Here is a 14894-nt window from a genome sequence, read left to right on the forward strand (position 1 = left end):
GACAATTTTCACATATTGGGACCTTTATTAAGATGCATTTTCACAAAATTGGGAATGCAAATGCAGCAGGATTTGCTGCTTAAATTGTACTTTTGCCAAGGAGGAGACTTCAGATACTGTATAAGGAAAAACACAAGGTCGAATAATCATTGAGTCAAAGGTTCAAAGGTTCATTTTTATTATCAAGGTATGTATGCAGAATACAGCTCTGAGATTTGTCTTCTCCAGATAGCTGTAAGATACAGAAGACTATTGAAGTAGTTGAAAGAAAGATGTTAACCCCCTCGCATGAAAAGAAAAATAAACCAAAACTCACAAACCTAAACGCCCAAACTCCTCCCCCCGCACAAAAACTAACAGATCGCCCAAACCCCCAGCTCACCAATCAACAACAAGAAAGAATGTGCAAGAACACAAAAAAAACTTAGAAATTAATAAGGTTAGTGTGACCTACAGTCCAAACCATAAATCTCGGAATTTCAATAACATCTCAGGGAGCATCAGAATCCAGCAGCCTCTCAGAGAGCTCTGGGACACAGCTGCCTCCCTGAGGGCAGCAGCACAAACCAACATACAGTCAAAGAATACTCCAGCTCAGAAACAGGCCTTTCAACCCATCTAGTCTGTTCCCAATCATTAATCTGCCCAGACCCATCTACCTGTCACCAAGCTCTGATGGCCTTCCTTCTTGTCCACTACATCCCCAATCATGGTGTCATCTGCAAATTTGAATTGAATTTAAACCTTACATCCAACTCACAATGTGAGGGAGTAAAAATCTTTGCATTATGACTCTGTCACAATGTCCAAACATGTGAACTTATAAGTCTAATGGCTTGTAGGAAGAAGCTGTCCTGTAGCCTGTTGGTCCTGGCTTTAATGCTGTGATTCTGTTTTCCGGACGGAAGCAGCTGGGGGTGACTGGTGTCCACAGTGATCTTCCAGGCCTGCACCTGCTGCTGCAAATCTCCTCAATGGAGAGAAGTTCCCATCCACAGATGCACTGGGCTGTCCCTACCACTCTCTGCAGTGCCCAGCGATCAAGGTTGGTGCAGTTCCCGTACCAGGCGGTGATACAGCCAGTCAGCATGTTCTCAATGGTGCCCCTGTAGAAGTTGGGGGCTCATGCCGAACTTCTTCAGTCACTTAAGGTGGAAGGGACTCTGTTGTGCTTTTTTTGCCAGACAGCCTCATAGGTAGATTACCATTCTGATCTTCCAGAGCACCAATTTTGTCTCTTGTCACCCTTTTGCTCTTGACATATCTGTAGAATCCCCTAGGATTCTCTTTCACCTTGTCTGCTAGGGCAATCTCATGTTTTCTTTTAGCCTCGTGATTTCTTTCTTAAGTGTTCTCTTGCATTTCTTATACTCTTTAAGCACCTCACTTGTTCCTACCTGCCTATATCTGCTATGTACCTCCTTTTTATTCCTTAACCACAGCTTCAGTATCTCTTGAAAATCAAAGTTACCTAAACCTGGTATCTATACTTTTTGTTCTGACAGGCACATACAAACTTTGTATGTTCACTTTTCTAGGCTTCCCAGTTATCGAGTACACCTTTGCCAGAAAACAACCTGTCCCAATCCACACTTGCCAGATAAAAGTTGGCCTTTTCCAATTTAGAATCTCAACCCATGGACCAGATCTATCTTTTTCTATACTTACTTTGAAACTAATGACATTGTGATCACTAGATGCAAAATGTTCCTCTACACAAACTTCTGTCACCTGTCTCATTCCCGATGAGATCAATTATTGCACACTCTCTTGGTGGGACCTCTATGTACTGATTAAGGAAACTCTGCTGAATACATTTCAAAAACCTTATCCCACCTATTCCTTCTACAGTATGGGAGTCCCAGTCAATATGTGGAAAGTTAAAATCACCTACTATAACAACCTAATGTTTCTTGCACCAGAGTGAGATCTCTCTACTAATTTCCCTCTACAAGTTCACCTTCCCTGGCAGAGACCCCAATGATCCAATGATGCTCCCTACTGCACCAACTCGCTAGCCACGTGTTAAACTATTTTTGGCCTCAATGGCATGTGGCACAGGTAGCAATCCTGATTTCACAACCCTGCAGGCCTTGTCCTTTAACTTAGCACTTAACTCCCTCAACTCACTTTGTAAGACTGCATTATCCTTGCTACCCATGTCATTGGTACTGACATGGACACTTTATTCTGCATTCTATTACTGTTTTCCTGTATACAACTTCAATGCACTATGTATTGAAAAGTCTTTATGGATATCATGCAAAATGAAGTTTTCCACTGTACCTCAGTACATATGATATTAATAAACCAGTTTACAATTTACGATCTGAGGAAAGACTTCTTTCACCCGGAGGTGATTTGGTATCTCGTGTGATTGCTTATCAGGACATATTAAGTCCGTGAAGGGACATTTTTATCCAGGGTCCTTATAGGTTTTTGAGAGTTACAAGTTTAACAAAAACAGCAAATTAATCAATGTATTGATACACTTATGACAAACAAATAAAGCTAATCTTTAATCTTTAAAGTGTTGTCTTGTAATGGTGGTGAAAAAGCTGGTGGCACAGTGAGCACTGGGTCATAATGACTGAACCCTGGTGCGGAGGAAGGACAGATTCGCATGTAGAAACAGACACAAGAGCTTATGCATAGAAATCCCAACAGAACATTGGTACCCCGACTGAGTGACTCTGTTAGACAAATCATTCTCAAAACAAAGGCCGTATGATAAGCACCAATCGGGAGACAGCTTTAAATAATCACAGAATGGGGAAACCCGTGCTAGTCAAAATAAACTTGACAAGATTAACCAGAAAGCACAGGGGCTTAACGGCTCTAATTAAGACAACAATTAACAAATGCAGGTGCTCTAGAAACTCCAGAGCCCAATGCTCTATGGTTTGCCACGTAGGCCCGAAGAAATCATGAGAGCAGGACAGTTCCCCCAGGACCAACATGAGACTGGGAAGCAAACTTGCAAAGCGAATTAACAATTGGGTCAAAGACTTAATCTCGGGTGAGATGTTCCAGGAAGAGGGACATTCTGGCTGGAGCAGCCTGTGTCCTCTGTATCATTTGAACAATACAGAGTATTGTCAGAACAATGGGAATGCTCAGAGGCAGAGCCCGTGATCCTTTCAGACAGCATAAGAGAGACAGTTCACAGGAGGCCCAGCATGATGGTTGCATCATTAAAGAGTTCCCACAGATCAGATAAAAAACAAAAAGCTCAGCACAAGGTATTGTAACAAAATATATTTCAGTTGTTTCGGGAATAGATGATACAATTATAGAGGATGAGACTACACAGTGAGGAGCTCAGTATCTACAAGGGTTTTATTATTTCCATAATTGCTGAACCATTTGAATCTAACACATTAAGTTAGGTGCATTGTATTGTGGAGGAGGTTTTTAAGGTCTGTCCTCAGAGATATGATACTTTAGGTAGAGACTTGCTGGTCTCACCCTTTTACAGATGAGTCAGAAGGTGACATGAAGGGTTGAAGAACTTGCCAGAGTTGCAATCTAGAGAGGAAGAGTCAGAGAAGCTGACTTTTTGACTTCAAATGTTTTAGTAAGAAAGGATCTGGTGTTAACAGAAAGTCTGAGTGAAAGACTATGTGCAACCAGAGCACCATTGATGAAAGACTTTCTGAAAAAAAGCTGAGTTCATGTGTCAAGTATTGTATTAAATATTATGACTAATTGTAGCTGCTGCAATGCTTGATAAAGTTCTGCATTTTATTAGCAACTATTATAGTTTAAGAGGTAAAATCAGTTGTGTATAATGTCTCTGAGGAGAACTGATCCACTGGAATGAAATCTCAGGGATGTTAAATGAGTTTATGAGTGAAGAATTTCTGACAGCATTGTATTCTGTGTTGTGCATTTACTGTGTTTATTGTGGTATTTAGTCATATCAGTGGGAGGCGTGGTAAAAGCGTAGGGTTTAGTTTGGAGCTACAGACAGACATCTTATCTTTTGATGACTGCCTAATCTCGCATAATTTAATTACATTTGAAATCGATTAACTCTATTTAATTTTGGTTAAGTCCACTTCATTTAATACTGCTGGTCTTATTTCAGAAATTGCAGCACTTCAAGATTGTATGCTTTGCTAGTTGCTAATAAAGGAGCAAAAATATTTCTTTGACTTTTGGAACATTATTATTGGATTGGTCTGAGGGCACGTCATACAAGGTTAACAACTCATGCTAGGTTGCCAGCAGTGGCAATTGGTTTGTTGGAACTGGCTGCCACAAATATTGTGATTGAGAAGACTATGAGTGATTAAATGAATGTTTATTTTAGATTTATAACCATGTCCCTACTGTAAAGATTAGTTAATTGCTTAATTTTGTATTTGTATACCATTAACATTGTATGACATCATGTCAATATTTAGTGGGTTTGTAATTCTCTTTTTAAAAGGAAGTCGTAAAGTCTCTGTGAATGCCTGTGCCTTTAAGAATTGTAAGTGATCTGCAGTATGATTACTGATTAAGATACCAGTGAATGCTGTTAGTTAAGAGATAACTGCATTCAATAAAGGATGTTATTTAGTAGTTCTGCCTCTGCTGCTCGGCTTGTGAACAGCAACAGCAAAGAACTTACAGACATTACAACTCCACTTCCATAAATATTACGTGCAGCAACAGAAAGGCTTTTTTGTGCCAACTTATCTAGCACCAATTACAATCTCTCTACATACCTAATTGTCACCTGCTCAGACAATCGGCGGTCTAGCTTTGGAACAGGCGGTATTTCAAACTGAAGAAACAGGCTCACAAGTACCGCCTTCTCAGGTGGGCATTAAAGGTGGTTTTGTCAGCAATGTCCAAATAACAAAAAATAGCAATGAATCTATTAAAAGGAGTATTTGAGTGAGAAGGACAACCATTCAGAGGAGGAGAAATTGCTCATTTCATTCGCTGATCTCCAGTGCCAGTATAAACTAGTAATCATGGTGGTTATCTCAGGTCTCTGAATAGCATTACATTGGAGCTCGTCTATTTAAAAGATAATATTGTAGTTCCATATTAGGAAAACTGTACTTTGGGATATGATTTTGGTTAGATATGGAGAACCTTCCACCCTGGCCATAGTTTTCTTTATGTTACAACAAAGAAGATATATCATTTCTTTTTCACCAAAAAAATAGTTTTTGTGCTTTTGCCTACTTTGTGATGTACAGGGAAGCAAAACCCTATCCTCATTCTTAGTTTGAATTACAAGTAATCTGGCTGCAATTCTGAAAAATATGCTAGACTTCTAGCCAAGGTATTTCACCACAGCTAAATTAGTAGGATCTTTCTAACAATGTGCAAAATTGCCCAGGTACTGTATTGTGGCATATGCCAGCTGTTCTGGTATGAACCAGCTAGACAAATCTAAAACAAAAAAATATATAGATACAGTATATTGTATTTCCATATACAGTCGGCCCTCCTTATCTGTGGATTCCGCATGTGCGGATTCAACCAACTGTGGATCGGGAAAACCCGGAAGTTCTCTCTCCGGCACTCGTTGTTTGAGCATGTACAGTCTATTTTTTCTTGTCATTGTTCCCTAAATAACACAGTATAACAACTATTTTACATAGCATTTACGTTGTATTAGGTATTATAAGTAATCTAGAAATGACTTAAAAGTACAGGCAGACCCCAGGTTATGAATGAGTTCTGTTCCTGAATCCGTCTTTAAGTCGGATTTGAAGTCGGAACAGGTACATCCGGTATTTAGCGTCAGTTAGTCAAACGTTTTTCTTAGTAGGTAGTACATATTTTACCTTTCTGTGCTAATAAAACACTTAAGAAAAACACATATTTCAACCATTAAACCACTACATTGCTTAGTAATAATTGTAGCTTTCATCGGGGCAGGGCCTTTCACATGCTCCATTAAAATTGTTCCGATTGTTGACCAACTGTAGCCTAATGCTTTTCTAGTGACCAATGCCATTTCACCTCTTTCTGATCACTTTATTACTTCCACCTTATTTTCAATCATGATCATGATTATTTTCGTGAACAGAAACACTGTGGATTCAGTGCTGCACTGCCGGGTCCTAATGTCCACCGCATTGAGCATGTTAAATAAAGTCCGGAGTTCTGCTGGGTCCTAAAGACCACCGCACTGTGCCAGGTTAAATAAGGGACTTGAGTATCCGTGATTTTTTAGTATCCGTGGGGGGTCTTGGAACCAATCCCCCGCGGATAAGGAGGGCCGACTGTATACTGTGTATGTGTGTATACACACACACACACGCACACATACATACATATATACTGAAGGATATATATTTACTGAGGGATCAGGCAGCTTCTACCTGATATAGGATCTGAAGATGTAGAATTCTTGTGGATAGAGTTAAGAAACTGCTAAGGTAAAAAAAAAATCCTGGATTATGAGAATTATATACAGGCTTTCGTGCTGTAGTCAGGATGTGGTATGCAAATTATGCCTGGAAATATAAAAGGCATGCAAAAAGGGCAATTTTATGATGGTCATGGGGAACTTTAGTATGCAGGTAGTATAGGAAAATTAGGTTGGTGCTGGATACCAAGTGAAAGAATTTGTCGGCGAGTTGGCTTTTTAGAGCAGCTCATTGTCGAGCACATGAGAGAAAATGTGAATCTGAATTGGATGTTGTGTAATGAACCCAATTTAATTGGGAGCTTAAGGTAAAGGAACTCTTCTGAAGCAGTGATCATAGTATGATAGAATTGACCATACAGTTTGAAAGGGAGAAGCTAAAATTGGATATATTGGTATTACAGTTGAGCAAAGGTAACTACAGAAGCATGAGAGAGGAGTTGGCCAATGTTGATTGGAGGGCATCTCTATAGGATATATCCAGGAATCCCTCTGCTGCTCTACAAAAAGCCAAAGTCCTGGAAGCCAAGCCGCCAAAGGAAGATTTTATCTGCTTCCATGCTAGTACAAACAGCAATGTCCAGAGGCAGATAGACAGCAACTTTGAGCCAGTAGAACATCTGCCTCTTTATCTAACCACAGGTGCTAAAATATATTGAATGCAGTGAGATTTCTGGGCATACAGCATATGATAAGACAGGTACTAACATGACAGATCTTAGTTAACCTCTAGGAAAATGACAGATTAATAAGTGCAATGTCTTTCAGATTTTAATTACAGTACTTGAAATTTCAACAAAATGTGAAATGTTTAAATAAAACATTTTTGTATCTAACATTGCTACACTACAGGGATGATGGAAGAGTAACAATGGTTTGAGTTACTAGGAGTAATTTGGAAGAAGCAGGATGGATCAGAACCAGAATCAGGTTTAATATCATTGGCATATGTCATGAAATTTGTTGACTTTGGGGCAGCAGTATAATGCAATATATAATAATAGAAAAAAGCCCATGAATTATAGTAAAATAGTAGTACAGTATTAAGTAGTTACATTAAATAAGTAGAAAAAAAATAAAAAAAGTAACGAGGTAGTGTTTATGGGTTCAATGTCCATTCAGAAATCATATGGCAGAGGAGAAGAAGCTGTTCCTGAATCATTGAGTGTGTATGCCTTCATGCTTTGATACCTCCCCATTGATGATAGCAATGAGAATAAGGCATGATCTGGGTGAGGGAGTCTTTAATGATGGATGCCTCCTTTTTGAGGCATCTCTCCTTGATGTTCTGGATACTACAGAGGCTAGTGCCCATGATGGAGCTGATTTGGAATTGGTTCATCTTAAAGAAGAAGCTTTCTAAAGGGAGGATGAGACAACAATGGAAAGTCAAAGACAGTATAAATGCTGGAAAATGACCCTGGTAGCAATGCAGAGCAAAGAAATGGTGGATTAACTTGCTAAATATTTTGTTTCAGCCTTCAATGTAGAAGACACCAGAAGTATATTAGAAATTTGAGTGTGTCAGGGAGCAGAGGTGAGTACAACAACTGTAACTAAGAAGAAGGTGCTTGGGAAGTTGAAAGGTCTGAAGGTAGACAAGATACTTGACCAGATGGATTATACTCCATGTTCTGAAAAAGGTAGCTGAAGAGATTGTGGATGTATTGGAGGTATTAGTAGGGATCTTTCAAGAATCACTAGATCCTGGAATGCTTCCAGAAGATTGGAAAATCTCAAATGTTACCCCAATATTTAAGAAGGGATGGAAGCAAAAAACAGGAAATTATAGACCAGTTAGCCTGACTTCGGTGGTCGGCAAGAAATTAGATTCCATTATTAAGGAAAAGGTTTTGAGGTACTTGGAGCAGAAGTCAATATGGTTTCCTTAAGGGGAAAACTTTTCTGATAAATCTGTTGGAATTCTTTGTGGAAATAACAAGCAGGACAGATAAGGGAGAGTCAGTGGATGTTGTTTGCATGCTTAAATCATTCTGATTACTTACACAGGCACAATCAAGTGCCAAACATTATTCACCAAAATATTGCTTTAAAATACAAACTCATAAAAGAAACCATACCTTACTATAAATTCAACTCTGATCCAATATTAGACTCGATCGTCCACAAATTATATTACAACCAATCTGTTATTACAGATAAGACAATCTATAAAAAACCATTTGGATGTAATATTACAGGATTTACAGGATAAGCAAACAAGAACAACTTACTACATAGATATTGCCATCCATACATACATAACTTGCAGAAATCTATAAGTGAGAACCACCAGAAATATGCTGAACTAAAAGAGGAAATTGAAAGACTTTGGAACATGTCCTGATAATAATAATCCATCTGGTATCATCCCAAAGGCACTACACAATAGCATTAAATAATTTGGGCTTCACAGCAATATTTATGTAAATCTTCAGAAAGACACAATAATAAACACCATTAGAATAGTCTGAAAGTTCCTAGCAATTGAGAAATGAGCATGCTTGGCTATGCCCGTACTTAGGTCTTATCGGGTTGAGCTGAGGAAATAAATAAATAAATAAATACAACTGAGAACATGAGTTGTAGAGTCCTTGAAAGTGAATCCAAAGGTTGTGTTCAATAATCAGTTCAGTGTTGTGGTGAGTGAAGATGTTCATGCTGATTCAGGAGTCTGATGGTTGAGTGGTAATAACTGTTCCTGAACCTGGTGGTATGAGACCTCAGGCTCCTGTACCTCCTTCCTGATTGCAACAGTGAGAGGAGAGCATGGTCTGTATGGTGGTGGCCCTTGATGATGGATGCTGCTTTCCTGTGGCAGTGCTCCTTGTAGATGTGCTCAATGGTGTGGAGGGCATTTCCAGTGATGAACTGAGCTCTACCAGTCTTAGGTATATATAGTCCATACTAGTATATATATCCTATACTAGTCCATAATGCAACTAGTCTGGATACTCTCCACTGTGCATCTATAAAGTTTTCCAGAGTTTCAATGACGTGCAGAATCTGGGCAGAGTTCTAAGAAAGTAGATGCAGCTTATTGAGTCTGCTCCACCATTTCATCATGGCTGATCCATTTCCCTCTCAGCCCCAATCTCCTGCCTTCTCCCAGTTCCCTTCATTCCCTGACTAATCAAGAATCTATCAACCTCTGCCTTAAATATACCCAAAGACTTGGACTCCACAGCCATCTGAAGCAACAATTGCCACAGGTTCACCATTCTCTGGCTAAAGGTTATGTTGTCAGATCATGGTTCCCCCCCCCCCCACCCCCCGATAATTTAAATATTTCCTCTTCCTATCTTATAGGAGATGAGAAGTTGTACTTTATTTAATTCAAATAAAGTGTTCACACCTGAAAATGATTCAAAATCAGTATTTCTGTTTAATATCTAATTGCCCACTCAAATCCCAACTGCCAAGATGACCAATAAATCTGCCGTAGGATATACGATTTTGACAAACAAAGGGAATTGATGGGTTGCAGACAAGAAAGATCCGAAGCTGTTTTGTTGTGATTCTTTTACATTGTTGCCTGACGTTTGCACATTTCCAACAACTGAGCAAATTGCTGAAGTACGTTCTGACAAAAAGGTCAGCATGTTGTTTCAACAGAGCTTCATTCACTGTCTGAACAGCAAGCACGATCTTCCATTGATTGGACAGTCGACAAGGAAAACCAGACACAATTCCAGAGACAGTGCTGTCTTACCCCACATGTACTGTTCACCACTGAATTCAACATTTCAAGATTTCAAGATTGTTTAATGTCATTTCCAGTACAAAAGTGTAAAGGAAGAACAGATTATTTGTGACTCCAGATCCGATGCAGCACAAAACACACAATAATAGAATAAATGCGATAAATACATAAGATAGCTTATATTCATAGATTGTTTTTATGTACATAAAGGGCCGCTAGGTACAGGAATATCTCTACATAAGGTGACTGAAATGAAATCATAAATTCATGGTGGTGGGGTGGTTCAGTGGGCGGAGGTGTTGGTTAGCCCTACTGCTTGGGGAAAGTAACTGATTTTGAGCCTTGTGATCCTGGCATGGATGCTATGTAGACTTCTCCCTGATAGAAGTGTGACAAACAAGCTATTTCTGTCATGCTTCTGTATATATTGTATGTGCTTGATGGTGGGTAGAGCAATTTGATCTACCCATACTGTCTGTTGCAGACTAGTGCAGTTTCCGTACCATGCAGTGATGCTGCACGTTAGGATGCTCTCTGCTATGCACCTGTAGAAGGTCATGAGTGCTGATGTGCTTTGTACATCTCTCTTCAGCCTCCTCAGAAAGCAGAGGCATTGCTGAACTTTCTTGATTGTGTAGGGTGTGTTCAAAGACCATGAGAGATTGTGCACGACGTGCACTCCCAGGAGTTTGAAACTGCTCGCTAGTTTCAGTACTGTGTTGCCAATGTAGAGAGGTGAGGGAGTTCTCCTCGATAACCATATCCTTTATCTTATTGACATTAAGGAAGAGGTCTTGAACTCTTCCACCTCCTCCCTGTAGGCTGTCTCATCATTGTTGGTGATGATCCCCACCACTGCTGTGTCATGGGCGAACTTGACAACGTGATTACTTGTGTGGCTGTGCAGTTGTGTGTGAGCAGAGTGCCCAGCAGTGGGTTCAGCACACAGCCTTGTAGGGCACCCCCAGTTGAGGAGGACGGAGGAGGGGGAAGTGATTGTATATCCTGACTAGCTAGTTACGAGGTCCAAAACCCAGTTGCACAGTGGTGAATTTAGACCAAGGAGTAGGAGATTATTGACCAAGGTCTGTGGGACCACAGTGTTGAATGCCGAACTAAAATCCAGAAACAGCTTTCTGATATACGTGTGTTTGTTTTCTAGGTGCATGACAGATGCTCTGGAATCTGTTGTAGAGCAGTTCTGTCAGTAAGCATATTGGTGAGTGTCCAGTGTAGCAGGAATGGAGTTTTTGATGTGTGCCATTTCTAGCCATTCAAAGCGCTTCATGATGATTGGGGTCAATGTCATGGAGTGGTAGTCATTTTGTTCTGAAGGTATCAAGATCTTTGGTACAGGGATGGTGGTGGCTGACTTGAAGCCTGTGGGCACAGCAACCTGGATGAGTGAAGTGTTGAAGATGTCTATGTGAACACTCCCTGAGTATTTGGCCTAGGATATTTTCTGGCCTGACAGTTTCACTGGGGGGGGGGGGGGCGGGGGTTTGACTCTCTGCAGACATTTTCTCACTTCTGCTGCTCTTGCCAACTGGGGCTGCTTACCTGAAGGGCCGAGCTTTCATGTGCCTCGAAGCATGCATAGAAGTCGTTTACAGCATTAGGGAGGGAGGCGTCACTGGTACAGTCAACACTGTTTCTCCTTGCACAGTCAGTAATGCCCTTGATGCCTAGCTGCATATGCCAGGGATCGTTATTGGACAGGAGTTGCTGAATTTGTTCTGCATAGGTGGTCTTTGTCCTTTTGATGCTGAGGATGTTTCTCATACAGTATATGTGATTGAACCAGAATCATGAAGTGCTTACGATGTGGGAAAGTACGTTCATGGCAGGTAAGAGTAATCTAATTAGTCCTACAGTATTTCCCTTTCCTCTCCACACAATCTGACATTTTTTCCTATTTTAAATACTTATTCATCTCCCTTTTGAATGCTGAAATTCAATGCCCATAATTATTTTCCTGATCCATAACTACTCTTTGTGTGAAGACAAAGCTTCTTCATGTCCCTTCTGGGTCTTCCGCCCTCATCGTCGTTCTGTGTCCCTGTTTTCTGATCTCTTTGCCAATTGTCCTTCTGATCAGTCAATGCCAATGTCCATATAGACACTCACTGATAGTGTCCTAGAGCCATGAGATCATTACTGAATACTAGATACTGCCAGCATTTATCAACAGATGGCAGATCAAAGATACAGAAGACAAGCCGCAGAGGTGTTTGAAGCAACAAGAACAGTGCAAATTGTATCAGAATGTGATCATCTGTTGGCAGTAGTCTTTAGAAGTGCGGGGTGTCCCACTCAGTAAATATTAGAAATACAAGCTGTTCCATTCTTCATTAACACGTCTGAAAACTTTGGGACTCTTCCGAAGTCGTGTAATTTTCCCTCATTGAAAAGAAACAGCTGGCCAAGGAAAGTTACTTTGACTAGTTAGACGTTTCAGCTGGCATAACAGTTACATAGTGCAAATAGAGCATGTGAAAGGGTAGTCAGCTATTATCGCTGCTTCTGATAGTCAGTATTCCTTGTTAAAATACTTATATATTTTGTGTTACATGTGTTAAAGAGTATAATTTGGACCAAATAGTAATAGTTTCAAAGTGGGTTGACTGGCTGCACACATAAATATGTCAGAGAGCTGCCCATGTGTGTAAAATTACACCCTATCACAGCCATCAGAAATTGAGGAGAGATGATATATAGATGGTGTAGTTGTTCAAAACAACCTGGCTGTTTGCATTCTGGTGTGGTACAGCAGTCTGAATGAGCAGGAACTTAAAGAAGCTGCAGAGAGAAATCCACTCTTCCCAAAATACAATGGGCACTCCATTCCCCACAATCGGCTGAATCTGCCTTAAGAGGGCAGATCTATCATCAAAGATCACTATCATCTAGCCCACACCTTCTTTTTGCATCTACCATTGGGCAGGAGGCAGAACTTTCTCACAGCCAGTTTCAAGAACAGTTACTTCCCCTTAACAATTTGATTCTTGAACCAACTGGCAAACCTTAAACAACAGTCCACTTTAGTAACACTCTGACTACTCTGATCACTTGGCACTAGAATAAACTTTGCTTCTGTTATTCTGATTATGCATTTTTTCTTGTAAAATTGTGTATAATTTGGGTTTATGTTTTTCTTGTGAACGCTGCTTACATGATGCTGTGCGCTTGTGATACTGCTGCAAAGAAGTTTCTCATTGCATCTGTGCAAACGTGTACCTGTGCATGAGATGATAACCTCAGTTTTAATGTTGACTTTGATTTTGTTGCATTGACTGTTTAAAACTCATACGTTGATATCCATGTGTCAGTTTTTAGGGAATCACATGATGGAGAAGTATTTGTTCATCTACCAGGACATTAACATTTATCAGCTCTTCTAGATTCTATTGCCCATATTGCACTTTAGTTCAGCTACTGCAGCTGAGCTTTCAAGTTTTCCAGAGGTAAGAATCAAACACAAAGGTAAAGCATCGTTAAACAAATATTGACTACATATATGGAATTTTTTTTTGCTTCAATTAGTTTGTTAAGAGGATATTTTTAAGTTCAAAGTTCAAAGTCAGTTTATTATCAAAGTATATATATGTCACTATATATATCCCTAAGATTCATTTTCTTGTGGGGCATACTCAGGAAGTCCAAGAGCCATAATAGAATCAATGAAAAATTGTACCTAACAGGACAGACGAACAACTAAAAGACAACAACCTGTGCAAATGCAGAAGAGAAAGAAAAACAATAATTATTGAGAACATGAGATGAAGAGTTCTTGAAAGTGAGTCCATATGTCATAGGGACAGTTCAGTGATGGCGTGAGTGAAGATGAATGAAGTTCAAGAGCCTGATGGTTGAGCAGTGAAAGCTGTTCCTGAACCCGGTGTTGTGAGTCCTGAAACTCCTGTACCTTCTTCCTGATGGCAGCAGTGAGAAGAGAACATGACCTTGCTGGTGGGGTCCCTGATGATGGATGTAGCTTTCCTGTGACATTTCTAAGAAAGTAGAAGCCCTGCTGTGATTTCTTTGTAATTTCACTTAAGAGCTGGGCCCAGAACAGGTCCTCTAAAATGATAAAATTGCTAACCCACTCCACCTCTGATCCACTGATGAGGACTGGCTCATGGACCTCTGGTTTCCTCCTCCTGTTGTCAATAGTCAGCTCCTTGGTCATGCTGACATTGAATGAGAGCTGGTCGTTGTGGCACATGCAGCCAGGTTTTCAATCTCCCTCCTGTACGCTGATTCGTCACCACCTTTGACTCAGCCAAAGACAGCGGTGTCATCATCAAACTTAAATATGGTGTTGGAGCTGTGCTTAGCCACATAGTCATGAGTGTAAAGCCAGTAGAGCAGGGGGCTAAACACACAGCCTTGTGGTGCACCTGTGCTGATGGAGATTGTGGAGGAGATGTTGCCAATTCAAACTGATTGGGGTCTGCAAGTGAGGAAATTCATGAGCCAATTGCACAAGGAGGTATGAGGCCAAGGTCTTGAAGCTTATTGATTAGTTTTGAGGGGATGATAGTTTTGAATTCTGAGCTGCAGTTGATAGAGGTCATCCTGGTGTAAGGCCATAGAGTCATAGATAAATATAGCATGGAAACAGGCCTTTTGGCCCATCTAGTCCATGCTGAAACTATTTAAATTGCCTAGTCCTATCGACCTGCATGAGGACCATAGCCCTTCATACCCCTGCTATACCTATCCAAACTTCTCTTAAATGTGAAATCAAACTCACATTCACCACTTGTACTGGCAACTCATTCCACACTCTCACGATCCTCTGGGTGAAGA

Source organism: Hemitrygon akajei, chromosome 4 (genome assembly GCF_048418815.1).
Source record: "Hemitrygon akajei chromosome 4, sHemAka1.3, whole genome shotgun sequence".
Lineage (NCBI taxonomy): Eukaryota > Metazoa > Chordata > Chondrichthyes > Myliobatiformes > Dasyatidae > Hemitrygon > Hemitrygon akajei.